The sequence below is a fragment of the Pinus tabuliformis genome, chromosome 1_1 (assembly GCF_031772625.1).
Source record: "Pinus tabuliformis cultivar Carrire ecotype Pingquan chromosome 1_1, CPIR1, whole genome shotgun sequence".
Taxonomy (NCBI): domain Eukaryota; kingdom Viridiplantae; phylum Streptophyta; class Pinopsida; order Pinales; family Pinaceae; genus Pinus; species Pinus tabuliformis.
Window position 1 is genome coordinate 354,529,370 of NC_142297.1, and position 21,209 is coordinate 354,550,578.

Genomic DNA, 21,209 nt, shown 5'->3' on the forward strand with positions numbered 1-21,209 from the left:
TAAATTAATTTTAAGCGTGGTTTAATTACTTGAATTATTGGATATTTATTGCATATTTCTGGGTGAAATTTTCAAGTAATTTTTCATAGAACTGTAGTAAATTGCATATCTTCAGTTTCTTAAACTAAGTTTTTTGAGCATCTATTGGCATTGATATTAAATTGTGAAGAAGCTCTTGTTCTCTTTGAGCTATAATTGTATTAAAAATATTTGAAGTAAGCTTGTGGTTTAATTATGATATTGCTGAGAAGTTTATCTTTTAGTCTTTGTTTAGTAAAGTGAACATTTCATTTTGGTAGCATAAACACTTCTAATCCTTGAATTTAACTTCATCTTATTTTCTAATCATTTCGCGCATTTGCATATTAAGTTAGTTCTGCATAACTAAAATTTACTTCCAGGCATAAGCTTGGTCAATAAAGAGATAGGTACCCATCCATCTTTGGGTGACAAACTTCGTTTTAATAGTATTTAAAACGATGACCTTGCAGTCGTCAGAGCCACAACTCTCTACAGTGTCGGAGGGACCATCGGGTATGTTAGATTTTCAGGACAAATATCGTTAATCACACCTTAGTGTGCTTCACCTTATCTTCTCTCTGCCAATTACTACTGAATCAGGCTCAATATAGAAAGGATTGAAGGGTTTAAACTTAGATAGACATTTAACTAAAACTAACCAGGTGTTTTGCATCTCACATTAGTTTTAGGATCTGCATTTCATATAAGATAGTCACTCATCCAAGCAACAGTTGCAAATCAATTACTTGGTCGTAAATTTCCTAGCAAGATTGTTGACTCCATAAGGCACTATTATCAATTGTTTGAATCTAATCAAATCTTATAAGTCTTGCTAAATCTTAATCAAGAACTTGGTTGCTTCACTGTGTCTCCCGAACTGGTTGGTTCCCAACTAGTTCTCCTTCATTCCATTTCCATAGGGCCCACCCCCCTTAGCTTGCTGTAGGGAGACAACTTATGGTGACAACCCCTGCTCTGAGCCGTTGTTGCAGTGCTTAGACATTTTGTGCAACAACAGACTGGGATTTTGAGCATGTCTCCTCCCCCTAGCACCAAGCACAACCACCCCCCGTGAGGTTTAATTTCGAGTCGCCTTGCAAACGAGGCCCATCCTCAATCAGTTGTGCTAGCGAGACTTGACTTTTTTGTTTTTATTTTAAAATAAGATTGTTTATAATTTTTTTTTGTTATATATATATATATATATATTCTCCCTTCTTAATATTTTTTCCTTGACTTTATATATATATAAAATGTTACACGGGTATTATCCTCTGAAACCGGATTCATTATTTTTTGGCCACATGTCTGAATTCGGTGAATCAGATTCGATTCGCCCTAAATCGTGTCCGAATTTCGTGACACATCGTGTTCGAATGAGACACGATGGAATCCGGATTGTGTCTTGTTCAGACATGTGTCACGAAATCCGGACACGAATCCGGCAACTTCAGACCCGCGTGGCCATAAAAGGGTGAAATTGCCCATGTTTCTTTATCATTTTTTGTCATTTCTTTTGCAAGAAGTGAGCTGTGGGTTTGCTGTTAGAAGTTTGGAGAAAGGAGCCAAAGGTTTGGAGCGTTTTCAAGGAGATTCAAGCAACGAGTCTTGATCATGGTATGTGCCTCCTAGTTCAGAGAAGCTTAGAACCACATTGTTGACGAAGGCAAAAAAAGAGGTGCAAAAAATGCTTGAGCCTATTAAAGCATCATGGCCAACATCTGGGGTTAGCATTGTTTCTGATGGATGGACAGATCCAGCACGACATCCACTCATCAACTTCATGGTGTCTTCCTTGAATGGTCCAATTTTCTTGAAAGTAGTGGATACACTTGGAGAATACAAGGATGCACAATTTATGGGTGATTTGTTTATTAAAGTTATTGAAGATGTAGGTGTTGATTCTTGTGTGCAAATCATTACAGATAATGCACCTATTTGCAAGGCTGTTGACATGATTGTGGAAGTTAAATATCCACAAGTGTTTTGGACACCTTGCATTGACCATTCATTGAACTTAGCACTAAAATCCATTGCTTCTGATGTGCTTTGGATTGGTAACATTATTGAGGATGCACGACATATCCGTAACTTTGTGCAGAATCATACAAATTCCCTATTGTGGCCACCAACAAACCCCCTCCTTATTTAGTATTAGCAATAACACTAGGTAAGTGGGGACCCTTAGTAAAAAATTCAAAAAATTTAATTAAAACTCATGTATTCTACTCCTTAAGAAAACATCGCATCGCGCGGAGATAGGACATTTCCTTGTGAGTAAAATGATAAACTGCGAGAGTGCGACACGAATTCCATCGCATCGCATGCATTAAGAAACACTCATATTCGAAAACCTTAAAAAATCGCCAACGGCCGATATGCGATATCGCATAAAAACACATAACCATTTAACGATTGTAACAAATCTGCGATAACGCGATACTGCAATCTTGCGATCGTGCGATACAACAATCTGCGATTCTGCGATAAACGTGATCGGGCAACCCTGCGATAACACATCTTAATGAAAATACGATAACGCGATACTGCGATGATGCGATGCGAATCGCTGAAATTGTCCATCGCAAATTTTCCCCGGCTCAATATTCTAGAAAAGCTGTCCATAAACCAAAAATTGGATACGCGCTTTAATGAAAATTAATAAATGTACGCCAAGTGTTAATGAAAGATAGTTTTGTGTTTTTCGAAGAGTTAGTTCACGTCAGGTGGCATGTTTTTGTACATTCGTAGAGCTCAGAGCTTTCTTGCAATATTTATTATCATTACTCTCTCCTTATGTGTGAACCGCAGGAATGAAAAACAGAAACAACATGAAGCAATGTGCAGGGAGCGATTAAGGAAAAGGGTAAAGCTCCAATGCTCGGGAACAGAGAAGAGATGCCCTCATGAACGGATACTGCATGCAACAGAGCCGCAAATTCCAGAGCGCTGCTGAGCTATCCATTACAGATCTTTCAGTCAGAGCCATGGTTGAATGAGTAGTTGAACAATGCTGATATCAACAGGCGATTTAACGCCCAAGGTCAGAAGCTCACGAAAGCAGTATGTTTACAAAATTTTGAAGCTTATACCTGGTGAAGGAAAAGGCGCTAAAGGCGAAAAACGCACCAGAAAGGCCTGGATCAAAGAACGGAGGCAGTTTTTGATGCGCGATTAGCGCCTGAGAAAATTGCTCAAAAAGCAAAGTCCCTAACTGCTCAGTCATTCATAAGCCCGGAAATGCAAGAAAGCAAAGGCAGAGGCAATTAGAGGGTTAACCAAGTGGAATTTGGATTATTACTGAGCATACACAGTAAATCCACATAGCCAGAAGATGATTCTCAAGTATATCTTCTATTTTGCTGAAAAAATGGTGCCAGCGCTTGCCATTTCTATTTGCTTAGCTCAACCAAAAGCGGAAGACAGTCAGCCGACTCTACCCAGGCAAATATTGAATGCTCGCAATATTAAGGAGCAAATGCAGAAATAGTTAGATATTAGATTTAATTTTTTAGAAATAATTTTTGCTTAGAAAATGGGCGGTCATTTAAACCGTATCCTGAATATGTGTAATTAAGTTATTTAGTTAGTAGTATTTAAACCCTTCTCATGCATTTAGAGAAGGGTCCATAAATTTATCAAAAACTTGTCCTCAGAACATGCACTTTTGCACCCTCAGAAGAGGTTTTGGTGAATGAATGGATCAAGATTTGTTGATGTTTGCATTTGATATCTGCTATTGATGTTGCACTTCTGTACTCTTAGTAGATGTTAGAGTAAGGAGAGATAAATCATTGTTGCTTGAAGCTTATGAGTAGGACCAGTCATAAATGGTACTTTTATCTTTTGACCATTTCTGCTTATATGTTAAAGTGATATATAATTTTTAGTTGTTTATATGTTATTGCATGAATGCTTGAGTTACCATTTGGCACTTTTGTACGATGGTAGCTATTTATTTATGTTTAATGTATGAATAGCTTATTATGCGATATGCTGTTCACAACTGTTTTGCCTAACTTTTTATGCGAAATAGTTCATCTTAATTGATTTCCTTTCTTATAATCGCTGAATGATCTTTATTACCAGTTGTTATTTGAAATCTCTTTAGATCGCATAATAGAAGAATTACATCCCGGGTTAGCATAGATTAGATGTGCTGTTTTTATTAGATTACAATAGCATAGAATTAGATTAAAGTTTGAATTAGAATAGCTTAGATAGGAACTGTTAGATCAGCAACATCCAATTCTACACACACACACCCATAGATTGGGAAACTGGTCCCATTATCCCCAGTCGGACCCGCTATACCAAACGGATAAGGAGCTGCCAACCAAGGTCCGGACCGGGTGGGTATCCCCCTTGTTGTCGACCCGATTTCGGGGCTTCAACATGCCCTCACTATCTACAAGGAGTACAACAATCTATCATTGTTGAAAATTGCTACACGGTTTGCCTTTTCATTCATCATGTTGAAGAGGTTGAGGGAGGTCAAGACCACTCTTGGGGCCATGGTTATTTCATAGTTTTGGTCTTTTTGGAGAAAGATAGATCAATTAGCCTCTAAAGAGTGAAGGACACAGTACTAGATGATTCTTGGTGGGAGAGGGTAGATTTAATTATTCAGATCATGGACTCTATCATTTCTTTGCTTCGATTTGCAGATACAGACAAACCCATCCTAGGAGAGGTTTATGAGGGATGGGATTCCATGATTGAGTCTGTGAGGAGCATTATTCTACAGAGTGAGTGCCCCGAGTATGAGACATCACCGGAGGCCTTATGTGGTACTATATAGGATATTCTTGTCAGCAGATGGGACAAGAATTGCACACCTTTACATTGTTTGGCTTACTCATTGAACCCAAAATACTACAACCATGAGTGGTTGAATGGTGGACCTTCCCACAGATTCCCTCCTCACTTGGATGGTGAAATCTCACAGGGGAGGAAAGATGCATTCAGGCAGGTTTTTTAGGATAGAACATTACTTGATGAGGTAGAGGATGTGCCTTTGCAGAATTTTCCACTGGCACTGGTCGATTTGCAGGATATGATGTGATTAGAGACAGGGGGCTAAGAAGCCCTATTCTTGGCGGGCAAATCATGTGGCAACAAGCCCAACTCCTACAATAGTTAGCCATGAGGCTCCTCTCTTAGGTGACTTCACCCTCTTGTTGCGAGAGGAGTTGGAGCACATATGGGAATTTGTATAGTGTTAAGCAGAGTAGGCTTGAGCATTCCAGGGCAGAGACAATGGTGTATGTGCACACCAACCTTTGTCTTATTTACAGGCAGAGGGCAAACATCTACTGGTGTATCCATAGTCGTCTCTGCATCTACTGGTGTTGAGTTGGTATTGGCCAATATGGATCTCAATGATCCAGTGCTAGAGCTTGTTAGATTTGATGATGGTGATACTAGTAGATGCAGAGACGACTATGGATACAGGGGAGGAGGATGCAGAGGAGAGCAGTGGTGACCATGATGATGAGGACAATGATGTTGATTCTGATGATGACTATGAGGATTGATGACTAATGAGTCATGGGCTACCTACTGCCTTGAGGCTTGTATACCTGTAGTTGTTTTGTATTTTTTATTTTTATTTGCCATTGGCATTGCACTACCTATGTAACACATTTTGATTTTGATGACTTAATGAGAAAACTACAGCTGTCAGTGTCTTTATCTTACTATTTTGTCTTTCTCCTATTGGATCATTGATGAATTAAACATGTATTATGATTTATCATTTATGAATCTAGAATTTATCATTCATTGATTTATATTTGTGTGACATGTATTTGAATTTTGTATGTACTATGCATGCTATAATGTTACTAACTTTGTAAACAATAAAACTTACATCTAGATGGAGATCTATGTTTGAAATCAATGAATTTGTATCATTAATGAGAATTTGTGTAAGAAATATCTATTTTTTAATATATATATATATATATATATATATATATAACGTATCCTAAAGTGTCCTGTTTTGGGGGGTCAATGTGTCCGAATCCGACACTCGAATCCTGAATCCCCAGTCAGGTTACTTAGGTATTATATATATATATATATATATATATTTTCTCCCTTCTTAATTTTCTTTCCTTGACTTTATATATATATATATATATATATAAAATGTTACATGGGTATTGCTCCCAACCATTGGAAAGCATGTACCCCGTGCTCTTGGGAAGTTGGGAGTTGGTACGAAATACTCTAAAACCGCTAGGAGCTTCAATAGGTACTTTGGAGCTTTTCGGGAGCCTCACTATAGCAGATTTTGACATTTCGTGTACCTATTTTGAGCAAGGAAGGTTCAAGGAATTGAGCAACGAAGGTACCATTTGTTTATTTACTAAGTGATACATGGCAGGTCAGGAGGCTGGACTGCATGAGCTCTGTAAAGCGACAAAGGTGTGTAAATGTAGCAAAGATTTCAACAAAATAAAGACAGTTGCCAGTCATTCCTTGGCAGCTTCTATTGCAAATCTTGAAGTTCAACGATTGCAAATAAGTTTGCTCTCTTGAAGCTTTAATGTTAAGATTCAATGAATTACACTGTACAGTGATGGTTAGAAAGAGAAAGAGTAGCGTGTTGGTCAATTTCATTTTATGAATTTCCAAACTTGAATTTCAAAGTTGAATAAAATATAGCGTTGCATGAAATCACAGAATAATTGAGTAATAACAACCTTTTTTACCAGTTTGCGAGCCCCACATGTTTCTTTGCTGGGAAGGAATTTGATTGGAAAATTGTTGATGGATTAATATTTTGATTTTTTTTGGCAGTGTTTCAAAGTTCAATCTTTTACATATTTCTTTGCAAGATGGAATCTGCAAGAAGGAATTTGATTGGCAAATTTTGAATGTGTTTCAAAATTCCACATATTTCTTTGCAGGATGGAATTTGATGGGCAAGTTGTCCATTACAGAATGATGTAATTTATTTTCTTCATTGTCAACATTTTTGGTTAAAACAATCTAAACAAACATTAAAATTGCAGAATTTGTTGAAAGTAGACAAGTATTAGGTTTAAAATTCTTATCTTGTTTTGTTTGACATTGGTTGTTTTTTTTTCATAATTTTCACTATATTATTTTTATATTTAACATTGGTTGGTTTTTTCTTAATTTTCATTAAGTGGTAAAGGTTTTTCATATGTCAATTGTTGAGTAAGTGGTAAAGGTGTTTTATATGTTAATTGTTTGTTTTAATTTGGTATGTACATTTAATCTTTACACTTTAATTTAAAAAAAAATATTTGAACTTTATTGTTAAAATTTATTAAATTTTAATATATTATATTATTAAAATATATTAATTATTTTATCTTTATTTTTAATATATATTAAATTTTAATATATTATATTTGTTGCCACTCCCAAGTGGATGTTTCTTGTAAATTTGGACAAAGTTTCTACCTGTGTGTGCCGGATACTTGTTCTGCGTACCCGAAATCGGAAATACATGTGTACCAGAAACTTGTGCAACATAGTGTGTGTATATATATATATATTTTTTAATATAACACTTATTTTTATCTTATTTTAAAAATTATTAAATGGCCAAAGACGTGATGACAAAATGGAGATTCTTCTAAACTGTATAACAAAATGCTTTGATCACAATGGCAACAAAGTTGATGAAAATTGATGGCCAAAGGGCAGATCAGAGTGACTCTGTGCAGCGGTTGAGCAGCCAGAGGATCGAACAACTCTAATACCAAATATTATGAACAAAGTTCATACACAACATAACACTCAAAAGATAAGAGATGATTGAATTGTTATAAATAGCCCTGCTTGTATACCTAGGTTGGTGCCCCTTCATGAATGGTCATGTCCTTTTAAGACATGCCTATTTAGTTAACTCAGTGTTACTTGGGCGCGGGAGCGAAAGCGGGGAGCGGGAGCGACATTTTCAGAAGCTCCCGGTTTGGGAGTGAATCCCAGATCGTTTTTTAATATATATATATATATATATATATATATATATATATATATTTTGATACATATATGTCAACAAAAACATATAGAATAATGAATTAGATATAAAAAACATAAAAAACATAGATTGAACCATATAACAACAATCATCTAGAAGTTATAATCTTCATCAACCACGTCCACAAGTTAGTAACATAGTAACATACAACATATTGAGTCTCATGATTCATCAATCTTAAAGTTTCAAGCTTTCAAAATTCAATATATAACATTTATCATCATTGATCACCAAATTTGTACTTGTAAGCTAAGTGTAACCATTACAACAAATAATATCTAACATGAAATGAAATGTTATAAAATGAAATGAAATGAAACAACTTTCAACTTTCATGAGGCATCATATTCATAATTCATTACTAATGAGTTATAATTGCCAAATTCAAACTTAAATTGTCATATATTGTTTAAAAAAATATCATAATAAATATGAAAGAGTCAATAGCTATTAAAACTACTAGAAACTAGAAAAGAGAAGTAAATCTATTATTTATTTCTTATGCTTGGGCCTCTTGCCACCACGAGAAATGTCTAATTTTTTAGTCTTGTTGGAAAATTAGGATTTTTGTCATTAATATCACCCTCTAAGCATTAATATCCAGAGGTATCTTTGTCATTACCTCTGTATCTGTATAGGGATCTTTGTCATTAATATCACCCTCTCAATATTAACATAAGATAGAAAAAGCATAGCATGTCAAGTCAAGATTTTGTTTGAGTGATGCGTACATTTTTAGGAGGGTCATGATAGAGGAGTTCTACAACCAATGTCACTAACATCAAGGTACATAGAGGGATTGGTGCTCTTGATTAAATACGAGTTTCATACCCTAATACATGACAAAATTCAATGGAAACATTGCAATCCCCCAATCCTGAAATCCTGAAAAACTGATAAGTCTGCTAGATTTTGAATGAAACCTAAAATTTTATTTTCTTCATATGAAATCCAATGAGGCCGGGATGAAATTCTCATTAATCTTCATTTTACTTTAAGAATTTAACATTACCATGAATAACATATCAATACTACGGCCATAGACTTGATCATTAAGCTGCCCCATTAAAAAATTATTTGTTTGTTTCAAAAAAAATTGCATTTTGAACAGTACTACAAAAAAATTGCAAAAAAGGCAAAACGCTCCCGAAAAGGCAGGGAGCGAATTTTTTTAGGGAGCGCGCTCCCGACCCGCTCCTGAGTCGCTCCTGCCCGGAGCGCGGATTGGGAGCGGGATCGGGGGGGGGGGTCTCCCGCAACGCTGTTAACTAATTGTTATTTAATTAATGATTATTATGATTATGATTATTCATATTATTTTTATATAATTTTATTTGTAACAGTATAGTTTTGAGCAATATCTAGTTTAGCTCTATTGCAGGCCCTCTCTTATGTTACCTTCTTGTTTGAACTTTTTGCTTTCATATGCAGTATCTACCCGTTCAGTTTTCCTGAGTTATTTGCACCTGTCTCTGTCACTGATGAAAATGTTTGTGGCAAATTGATCATTGTTATATTTTCGAGTTGGTTACTTCGCTTTTAGATACTGAAGATTCTCCCCAACAACATCAGGTGAAGAGAAAAAGGTTTTCATCTCAAGGACACACATACACTACTTTTTGAAGTGCCTTCAAAGCATTGAAAGGAAATATTAGTTTTGAAATGTAAGTGATGATAGGAGATTGCTGAGCCCTCTCAACTATAAATCTGCCATTTTTAACCAGGACAACTGCGAAATCTAATTCTGTGACTCCATGACAAATGGTCAATCCTATATCCTACCAAAAAAAACACACATATTTCTAGGAGAGTGATCTAAAAATAAATGTGTTTTCATTGGAGATTTGGAGAATTGGAATTATGGGATATGCAGAGTGATCTTTATTAGGAGTTATAAGCATGTATATACAGGATTGGCTATTTATATATAGGAATACATATATTTTTGTGAGCTGGTTGCCTAGTAATCCCATATTCCTGTTGATGACATGATTGTATGCTCAGTTGTGTGTGTTTTCTGGCCTTTTCTGTTGGTTCTCTGTGTCTAACATGCAAAATTCCAAACCTTTGAACTGTTCATGCTCTGGATATTCATTTGGATGCTTCAAGTGATATAAAGTCCAAACTAGTGGAACACAACAATTCATCCTTGCTTCTTGAATTTCACAATCATTTTGGCATCCCATGCATCCAGGGGCAATGCACGGTTACTTCTGGAATCGAACAGCTAGGTCTGAAGTATAGAACATTAAAGGATGGACTGGTTTTGACTCAATTTAAGTCCTTACTATTTATTCGACTCTTCTTTGAAATTGTTTTTACTAATTGTGCTTCAAACAGGAATACTAAATGTGTTTATTTTAGCTGACTTTTTTCATGAATTTCAGGACAAGGGAGCATGCATTGGTGATGTGTTTCTGGCAACTGATGTCGCTTTTCATGACCGCAGAATACCAATTCCTGTAAGCTTTTGTAACCTCCTTTATAGTTTAGTTGGTGACAAAACTCTATTTAGACATTCTACTTTTCATTCTTTACAGATTCACAATATCAAAATGCTTTCAAGTTTCCATACACAACCAATATTATCAGTCGACCCGGAACATCTTGACAATATTTGCACTAGAGAATTGAGGCTATACAGCCCAGGTTGGTGAGATTTTTCATATCTGTGTGCCGGTAATGCTAATAACTAATTTAAAAGAAAGTTGAGGTCCTACATTCAAAATGAAAACAATTATAAGAAAAGATAAACTAGCATAGATCCAACTTAACTCTGAATTTTTTAGCAGATAGGTTTACACCTGTTTGTTTATTCATTTATTTTAATTAATCAATTTATTTATCTACCCCAGTGCTCAATAGCTCTGGTATTAAGATGAATATGTGTTGGTATCATCATTCTCGTATGTTTCTACAAGATCCTTCCTGATCAAGGCAGCAACCCTTACATCTAAGATCAGTGCAAGGAAATTAAAGACAAGAAGAAATGGGAAAATTGTGACCTTGGAAAATATGTCTCTGAAGAAAATGAGTTCGTATAACTCCACGAGTTCATCAATTGGTGCCATTTCGCATTTTGCCAATATAGATGCTTCACAATGGATTATAAATGTTTTATCTTTTCTTTGAATAAAAAATATTTAATCCAAGCATCATTTTCAATTTCCCCTAGTATTGAAATCCTCTTAACAGTTGTGCTCCATAGGCTGGGTGGAACATTCAAATCCTCAGAGGAACTCTCTAAACCAAAGTTTGATAGTTTTTCTCGATCTACATTCATCTTGGTGACGAGTGTTGATGATTGTAGCTCATGCAAATACTTCTGCACATGCCCGAGTGTTTAGGCTTGTGGAAGTCACCTGAAGTTTCCTTGGAGTCTTAGACACTTGCTTTAGTGTGAGCAAGTTGTGTTTGTAACTTAGCCTAAGTCTAACTTAGACAAAACACATAATTATTATGTTGACTTTAGAAGAAGTGAAGGGACTAGAACTGGGCACGATGTGTCCCAAAGCCAACAACTCCTGTATGGCTCGCCTGTATGGGGTAGTGATGACTGCGTTTACTCCCTCCTGTAGCACTATTGTGTGCTCAAATCCCTTGCCAGGTGGACGACTTGGAGGGATGTCCCCAAATCTCGCCTGGTATTTCTCCAAGAGCGCAGAATGGCTGGGTGCGGTTGGTGTGTCTGAGCACCTATCTCTTAAACTCTAAGCTCCACAACCCCTTTTTTATCTCCTCTCCATATATCGACCTCCATCCAGTGAGTTCATACTTCCTGTGGTGGATAAGAGTGCATGCCCCTCAATACCACAAGCTTCCCATCTAGCCCAATGAACTCCATCTTCAACTTCTTCCAATAATAGTGACTCGTCCTAAGGAATAGAACCATTGGACACCCATCACCATATTTGTGTTTGGTAAAAAAACCACAAACAAATGATTTGTCACCGAGTAGTTCCCCATGGTCATAGTTTGGTTGGGAATGTAGCGAGTAAACTGCATGGTTCTGCCCCCTGGCACCAACGGTGAAAATCCCTCAAATGCCTCTGTGTGCAAACCTCTCCTTTGTAACGTCTGTTCATCTATGAAATTGTGGGTAGCCCCACTATCCATCAATACTGACACACGCTGCCCCTATACTATATCTCTGATCGTTAGCGTCAAATATCATGGGACCCCTCTCATTGAAGCAATAATCCCTCTAGTGGGAAGTGGTGGAACTCCTCCTCCTATGCATTGTGGCTCACCACTGCCTCCATTTTTCTCTAGCTCAGCCTCATCCTCTAGCTTACTATGTGAAAATACCTCTATGTAGTAGGCCTTGCCCTTGGTGCACCTATGCCCTTGTGCCCACAACTTCTAGCATGTAAAGCACAACCTCCTTCTCCTGAGTTCTCTCCTAGTATCATCATCCATCTGCCCATGCCCTGACATCTCCCTCTGTGGTGGGGGCCTGGTAACGCTACCCCTCTATGGGAAAGGGGATTTTGTAGGCATTGGTGATCTCGTCTTAGAAATTGCATCCTACAAATCTCAACCTTTGCTCACCGCATCCTGAAGTGAAGCAGGCCTGTTCGACCTTACCAACCCACACAAGGGTTCTACTAGACCCTCCACAAACGAAAATACCCTCTTGGACAGTGGCAAATTTGTTTCCATCATTGACAACCTCAAGAACTTTGAGATATAATGCTCTGGGTTACTGATCTACCTGAGTTGAGTTAGCTCTCTGAAGTGTGCCTCAACGTCTCTCTTGTTAAAGCGCTCCATCACCCTCTGTGTAAAATCCTCATACGAGGTCACATTGGCATGTCCCAGTGTGGATAGCCCATGGAACCACCAATCGTGGGCTTCTCCCTCCAAGTGCAAGGAAGACATTTTAATGGCTTCCACCTTTGTTATTTGATTAAGCTGAAAGTAAGTATCGAGTTTTTCAACCCAGGTTCTAGTGGTGCATTTGGAAGAGCCATCAAAAGTGGGAAGGAACAATCTTCCAATTGTGCGCTTCAAGTCTGTGGTCCGCACCACTATTCCATCAAAACCCTTCCCTTTGTTGCCCTGTTTGAGCTCACTTGTCCTTGAAGGTTAGAGCAACTCGAAACTCTTCCCCCATATTTTGATACTCACCAAAATAATCCACTAAGGGCAACTCGTCCATGTCTGGCTGTCCTCCAGTCCCTATGGTTACAAATGTGGGCATGGTAGATGTAGGGTGTCCACTGTAAATGTGAGGGTCATTCTGATAGTTGGTAATGTCAATATGGTGAGATGTCCCTGAACCCTCTCCTTTGATGAACTCTCCATGGTTGCCTCTGCTACGATATTTCTGTCTCATCTCCTCCAACATTTCTTTCTGCCCTTGTGCCATCTCCTTTTGCCCTTGTGGTGCCATCTTATTCAGAACCATCAAGAGGCTCGGGAAGGATGGGTCCTCCTTCCTAGTGTCACCCATGATTGTTTCCACTATTTCCTGCCCAGGAATCTACGAATCTGGGTTAATTTCCAATACCCTTTCTTTGCTCTTGTATCTATGCCTCCAGTAGGTTATATTCTGCTTGTCTTTTGGGGTCATAGAAAGTGTTTTTCCCCACAACTGGCTTGGTCACAACTCTAATACCACTATTCCTAATGGAATTATTAAGTGTTTAATATAAGAAAAAATATGGACATGCAACCAAAAATTCCAACACAAAATATCAGATTACACCAGAAATTGCACCAAAATACTAGGCAATTTTATTAATCCGAGCATAATGGAATACAAATAGATAGGAATAGAGGAACCTGGGCTTGCTACAACAAGCAAGGCAAAACCTAAGTGACAATAATGATGTTCAGGTGCCTGAAAAGCTCCTCTCCAATTTCGGTGCTAACCTAGTAATTTTCTGCTACTGCTGCAAGATAGGAAATGGGAGTTCTTCCCTCAAATGTGCTCAGAAAATTCTGAAACTTTGGCTCGTGCACTTTCTCAACAAGGCCAACAAAACCTAGAAAGGGTTTGGGCTCCTTCCAACCAACCCTAGGACCCCTCAAAATGTGCAAGTTCCTCCTTCAGCCATAAATTTGTACCACTTGGAAATAACACTGCAAAATGGGCTCCCAGCGCCCAAATCTCACCCAAAAATTCTCCTCTAGAATTCCACCAAATCTAGCCCCAATTTTATTGCTACGACACCACAAAAACACAACTCTCCAAATGCTTGTGTAGACCCAACTAGTCACCCTCTGTGCAGTCCCTAAAGATGGAAAATTCGGCCTTGTAATTAGCCCCAAAATGAGCCCTGCAAATCCCCTTATGTCTCTGACAAAATCTCTAAACAAAGCCCCTCTAAATCCCCAAAAACCAACAAGCACCATAGCTACTCCTCCAATCAATTCGTCCTCCCTCTATTACACCTAGTCCCCATGCAAAACATGTCGAATGCCCCTGAAACCAGCTCCGGAACAGCTCCAAGCTATAACAAAATCTCCCTTAGGGTGACACCCAAGATTCATTGAAGAAGAGTTGGAAATTCCCCCCTGGAAATTCCCTTGTGCTGAACAACACTCATTGACTTGGATCAACAACTCAAGCGAACAAAGGTTAAGTTTTCAAATTGGCAAAAGACCCCAAAATGAAGCTCCCCTCTTCTATTTATCCTTGTTGCCCTTCTCTCTCCTTGTGGGCCCTCCCATTCGACCTCCCTGTCTTCTCTCCAAATCGAATTATTCAAGGGAGTTTGAATTTATCCTTTGAGGTAGCCCCCCACATTCCACCATCCAAATAAATCTTCCTTCTTTCTATTGTTTTGGAGCCCCCCTTCTCACAAAATTTAATTTGATGTCTCTCACCCACTTTTCCTAAGTTTTATGCCCAAAAATTGTCCACCATCAAAATTGCAAAAATTTGGAACACACTTAGCAGAATTTAATTAGAGGGAATATTACAGTCCTCCCCTCCCAAATGTTACTTGTCCTCAAGCAACTATAATGCTAGGTGCTGTAGTATTTGTTCTCCCTCCCATGAGGCATACTCCTCTGGCAGACCTTTCCACCGAACAAGAAACTCCTTAATGACTGTGCTCTTGAGTTTTCTCTCTCTCACCTCCACGATGGCCTTTGGGACTAAAGATCAAATGCCATCATCCATAGGTGGCAACTCTGCAGCTGCTGTAACCCGCTGTCCCAAAACCTTTTTTCAGGCAAGAGACGTGGAATACGTTGTCCACCTTGCCGCCTTGTGGGAGCTCTAGCTCATATGCAACATTCCCAACTCGCTTGATCACCTTATAAGGCCCATAAAAACGTGGCTTGAGTTTTTTTGCTCCCTTTTGCTTCAATATGAACTGCCTGTATGGTTGGAGTCTCAAAAAGACTAAGTCCCCAACTTCAAAGTGCCTCTCAATTTTGCCCTATTAGAATAATGCTATTTAGTGTTTAATGCTCATTCTTATTAGCTGTTTCTATTTTTACCTTTTTAGCAATTTCTTAAAAGAAACTGGTTGTTTCTATTTCTGTAAATATCTCTGTATTACTTATTGAGCTTCATTTGCTCATGTAATTCAATTCATTCATTGATTATGGTGTCAGAGCTTGGGTATTTTTTCGAAATAATTTTTCATTTGAAAAATTTTGCTTCATTTCTAAATAGCTCTTTAGAAGTCTGAATTTTTTTTTACTGGGCGTCAAATTTTCTGAGCCGTAGTAATCAAAGGATTTATTTTTTCCCGCTCTTGTTCTGAGATCTCCAGTGCCTTAGTACGACCATTGATGAACTTGGGAAAGGATCAGACAATGCACATTCTGTAAGTTATTGCTCGCCCTTGAACCCTAGAGAGGTTCGTGCCGAGTAGAGGTAGTTTGCCAGAGGGCTCATTGCTTTGGTGATTCATCGGCTCCATCCACACAAGTTATAAGGGCCGAATCCTTCATTTTGATGGCTGGATAGAGTGGTCGAGGAAGCCAAAATATATCAAGACGATTTTTGCTGGCATCGAGTTTCATCATTTACGAGGGCATAAATAATTAGAGGACAAATTTGCTCAGTGCGAGGATCACCGTGTTTTGTCCAACATCGCAGGAACGTCTGACGCTTCACGTAGGCTCTACAGCGGGCTCCACGTGAATTTTTTTTCCCGCACATCAATTTGGTTGGCTGGTGTTGCGATTCGAACACACCCCTTTCGTCTTAGACACAACAATCTCCACGCTTATCCATTCAATGCACCTTCCATATTTCTAGATGGGACATATAGCCGAGTGGAATCGAAACTCTCAGAATTAAATCTGAAGCCATTGCCATATACCTACAAAACCTCTTAGGTGGTCTACTCTCTCTGACCGGCCTCTTAGGCTCAGCAACAGATGTGGCATCTCTTAAGGTGTCCTAAAGCCACTTGGGCTTCCTTTTCCCTGAGCGTACTTCTCCCATTGGAGAATGAAACTCCTCCTCCTCCTCATCATTAGGAGCTTGAACTCCTGACTGTCTGTCTGTTGTCCTCCTGCCTACACCTGAACCTGTAGAAGCTGAGGTACTGTGTGAACTGTCCATCAGTGGACTCCCTAGTGAATTGCTCTGCATGCTGCCCGGAGCACCACCCGTCTGGCTCGGTGAGCCACTGCTCACTGACGGACCTGACATCCTCATAGATGTACCTCCGAATCCTCCTGATCCCTGTCCACTGGATCCCTGCGACTGACTCAACTGCTCCTGAGGGTCTGGCTGATCCAGATACTCTAACTCCCGTGATCTCCTAAAGGCCCTGTCCTCCTCGAACTTCACATCCCGCCTGACAACAACTTTCCTCTGTGCAGGAATGTAAATCCGAAAGGCCTTTGAGGTCTCACTGTAGCCCACAAAGATACCCTTCTCTGCGGTGGGCTCTAGTTTGATCCTCCTCTCCTTGGGTATGTAGGAGTATGTAATGCGCCCAAATATACGAAGATGACCAATATCAGGCTTCTTCCCAGAAAAAGCCTCCTCCGGAGTCATGTGCCCCAAGGCACGATGCGGACTCCTGTTCTGCAAATAAACAGCTGTGTTGCAGGCCTCTGCCCGCAAGAACAATGGCAACCCCTGATCATGTAACATGCCTTTGGCAGCCCCTCCGATGGATCTGTTCTCCCTCTCTGCAACCCTGTTCTGCTGGTGGGTGTAAGGAACAGTGAACTCCCTCATAATGCCTGCCTCCGCACAATAGTCAACAAACTCTCCAAGGGTGTACTCTCCCCCATTGTCCGACCTCAGGGACTTGATCTTCTGACTTGTCTGTGTCTCCACAAGAGCTCTGAACTCCTGAAACCGCTTGAAGACCTCACTCTTGGTCTTCAAGAAATAAATCTAGGTCCTCCTGGAGTGATCATCAATGAATAAAACATAGTAGTCATATCCACTCAAGGAAACATGAGACATCCGACCGCTCACATCGGAATGAATCAAGTCAAGAATCCCAGTCGCTCTGCTGTCACTGCTGGGAAAAGGGGATTTGGCAAACTTGCCCATCGCACATCCTCTGCAATTATCAAAGTGATCAGTACTGAAATCTGGAACACCTGTACTGATCTCCTGCAAGGTCCTTAAGGCTCCATGATACATATGCCCCATCCTGCGGTGCCAAATCTCACACAGCTCAGAACTGCTAGCTCTGCTGTCAGTACTACTGCTCAATGCCAAAAGGGGCTAGAATGCAAACTTGTACACCTTTGCATGGCGTACACCTATCACTCTAGCTGAATCAGCTGGAGTGCCCCTGGGATACATCAACACCTGTCCTCCCCTGAACAGTACCTCATATCCTCTGTCCTCCAAAGCTGAGACGGATATGAGGTTCTTCCTCATCCCTGGCACATAAAAAACATCTGACACCTTCAAGGGAGGTTTGGACTCCCTCTGAAATGTCAGTGTCCCCACACCGCTTGCTCTAACAACTCTGTCATCACCGAGTACTACCTCTATATCAGTGCCACTCTCTGAAAGCTCTGAGAAGTACTCACAGACTCCTGTCATGTGATGTGAAGCACCACTGTCCACATACCAGATACCCGAAGATGCTCCGGTAATCGAGGGAAAAGCATGCTCCCTCTGAACCTGTGTGGCAGGTGATCCTGCACTAGAGGACTCACACGCAGTGAACCCAAACTTTCGGTCAAAACGATCTGCAAAGTCCTCAAACTCTACTGAAGCTGCCACGCTCTGGTTCTTCCCCTTCTTTTTCTTCTTCTCCGGACACACAACTGCATAGTGTCCCATCTTTTGACAATTCCAGCACTTCACCTTGGAATAGTCCTTCTATGAGTTACCCTGTTTACCTTTACCTTTGCCTTTGCTCCCACCATTGCTTGTGGAAGCCTGCTTCTTCCCTTTGCCTTTCTTGCCTCCTGCCAACAGTGCTACATCCTCATCCTGTTCAACTGGCTTGGCTGCCCCAAGCTGACCTTTCTTGATCTCTGTCTGAATGCAATCATCCCAAAACCTCTTCCATGTGGGAAGGGTCTCATGTGCACAAACCCCATCAGCAAAGTTCATCCATGAACGGGGGAGGCCATTCACTGCAATCCGCACCAACTATGTGGGTGGAATGACCTCTCCCACTGCTGCCAACTCATCTTTCACATTAGTAATCTTTGTGAGATATCCAGCTGCACTATCATCACTCAAGCTCTGATACCATGTAGAAATTTCTCATTTCCCACCCCGGTTTTCAGTTTCACCTTATTTCTCCAAAATAGTTAAATGCCCTTTCCCATATCCATACATTCAACAACTAGAAAATAAATTTTGCTGAAAACACAAATTCTGGAAAAGTTACAGAATGCTGGAAAATGCAGAAATAAATATCAGCACATACAAACAGCCATTCAACACATTTAAACACAGTGACTTTTGGTCAAGGTGACCCTAGAAAAACCCCCTACAACTCTTGGGAAAACCAGTTTGAAAGCTCCTTATTTCTGGAAAATGCTTTTACAGTAAGAGAAATATTCAGCAAAAATCAGCGAGCAAATTTTTACAACTTATCTCGTTTTCCGTGCCTCACAGCCAACTGGAAAAACTTGCAAACAACAAAACTGAACAACAATAAATGCTGTACGACCTCCTCGATTTTTGTGCCAAATTTCAGCGTTAAATGCTGCTGTACGGCCTGCCTAGAAAAGCGTGCAAGCTGCCATAAATGTTGCTGTACGATTTCCTCGATTTTTGTGCAGAAAAAAACAACAGTACAATGTACGGATTTCTGCCTAGAAATGCGTGCCAAGGTACAGCCACTTGCTGTACGGCCTCCCTTGAAAAACGTGCCAGCAATTTTCAGACTTTCTGCTCCTCGATTTCTGTGCAAACTTGCTGTACGACCTCCTTGGAATCTGAGCCAAAACTGCTGTACGGTCTTTCTAGAAAATTGTGCCCAAAACTTGCCTTTTACTGCGTGCTAACTTAGCTGTACGGACTTGCTGGAATGCTGCCTTAGAATGTGTGCCAAGCTGCTGTCTCCTCCTCACTGTCCAGAAATCTCCCTTGCTCTCTTGCTCTCCTTCTCTCAATCTGCTCATGAGAGAATGAATGACCTTTTCCTCCTTTTCCCTCCTTTAATCTAACCCTAAGTGACTTTTGGGGAATCCCTAAATTCAATGGCTGAAATAGATTGAGATCTAGGGCTGAGATTAAATGCTCATTTAATTCTCACTTTCTATTTTTTAATTCACCCCACCTTAATAAAGACCCACTTAGTCATTTATTTCCAAAGTCACTTTTCCTTTCTAATTTTACATTGACTTTATTAAAGTCACTTTAAAATTAGACTTTAGTAACTTTATCACTTAAAGTCACTTTTAAATTAGATTTGACTTTATAAAAATTATAAAGTCACTTTAGGAGAAAAACTAAATTCTTTTGGACATTTTTCCTTAGGCCAAAGATCAAAGCCTTAGGGAACCACTTGTCTTCCGATACCAAATTTCAACATACAGGAACATCTTAACAAGATTAAAGACATTCGATATCAGCTCGAAGCCATTGGTCGAACCATGGAGGAAGAAGATATGGTAGTCATCACTCTAAAAAGTCTACCAAAATCTTATGAGTACTTCATAGAAACACTCAACATTACCTCCACTAATGTTGATCTGAAGTTTCCAGAGTTATGCACCAAACTCATGCAGCAGGATTGTTGGAAACAACAGTTTGGTAGTGGTGCCTCATTAGCGTCCTAAGAAAATGCTTTTGTTGCCAAATATCAGTCCTCTCAGTCTTTTCAGCATAAAGGTTCTTCTCAGTTTTTTGATCCTGCTAGGAAGAAAAATGTGCAGTGTAATTACTATCACGAATTCGGCCACATGAAGAAAGATTGCCGACAGAGGATTGCTTCTGAACAGAAGAAACAGGGAGGGCTCGATTAGACAGCAAATGTTGCAGAACATTCCGAGCAGACAGAATCTGCCTTTTACGCCTTTATGGCTAAAAGGTCTTCAGATCATGTCCCGTCTTTGCCCTGGTACATTGACTCCGGTGCATCATGCCATTTCTCTCATAGGCATGATTGGTTTATTGACTTCTCACCTTTCAGTGATTCAGTAGTATTCGGCAGAGGTGAAGAGTACACAGTGGTTGGCAAAGGTACAATTTAGATCCAGTCTGGTGGGCACACACTCATCTTCCTGAATGTGTACTATGTTCCTGGTATGGAAATTAATCTGTTGTTTGTCAGCCAGATTATGAGGAACTCTCCTCAGCTTGATGTAGTGTTCAGTGCGCACAAGTGCTCCATTATCAACAGGGACACTAGTCTTACGGTTGCTGTTGGCCTAGAGGATCATGGTATATACAGGCTTCTTGACACTGGAGATTCTCCAGAAGTAGCTCTAGCAGCTCATGTTTCTCCCATCAGCACTCTATGGCATCAACGATATGGGCATCTAAACATGCAGTGTCTCTCTCAACTCTCTCGGGAGGGACTTGTGTCAGGGTTACTTGATATTCAGACTCAACAGTTGGGAGTATGCGGCGCCTGTCAAGCTGGCAAGCAACATCGGTCTTCATTCAAGGATGGAGAATCTTGGCATGCATCTAAAGTACTCCAGTTAATTCATGTTGATATTTGTGGTCCTATGCATACATCTTCTATTACTGGTTGCAAATATTTTTTGCTTATTGTAGATGATTTCAGTAGAAAGATGTGGGTGTATTTTC

At 39.7% G+C, this 21,209-nt stretch overlaps 1 pseudogene across 1 annotated transcript in view; it reads left to right on the plus strand.

Annotated features, from left to right (window-relative positions):
* Nucleotides 1-21,209, plus strand: part of LOC149213052 (5'-methylthioadenosine nucleosidase-like) — a 61,698-nt pseudogene that overhangs the window by 30,857 nt on the left and 9,632 nt on the right. The window contains exon 5 of the transcript XR_016250788.1: nucleotides 10,432-10,506. The product of XR_016250788.1 is annotated as a 5'-methylthioadenosine nucleosidase-like (transcript). The remainder of the gene's footprint in view (nucleotides 1-10,431; nucleotides 10,507-21,209) is intronic.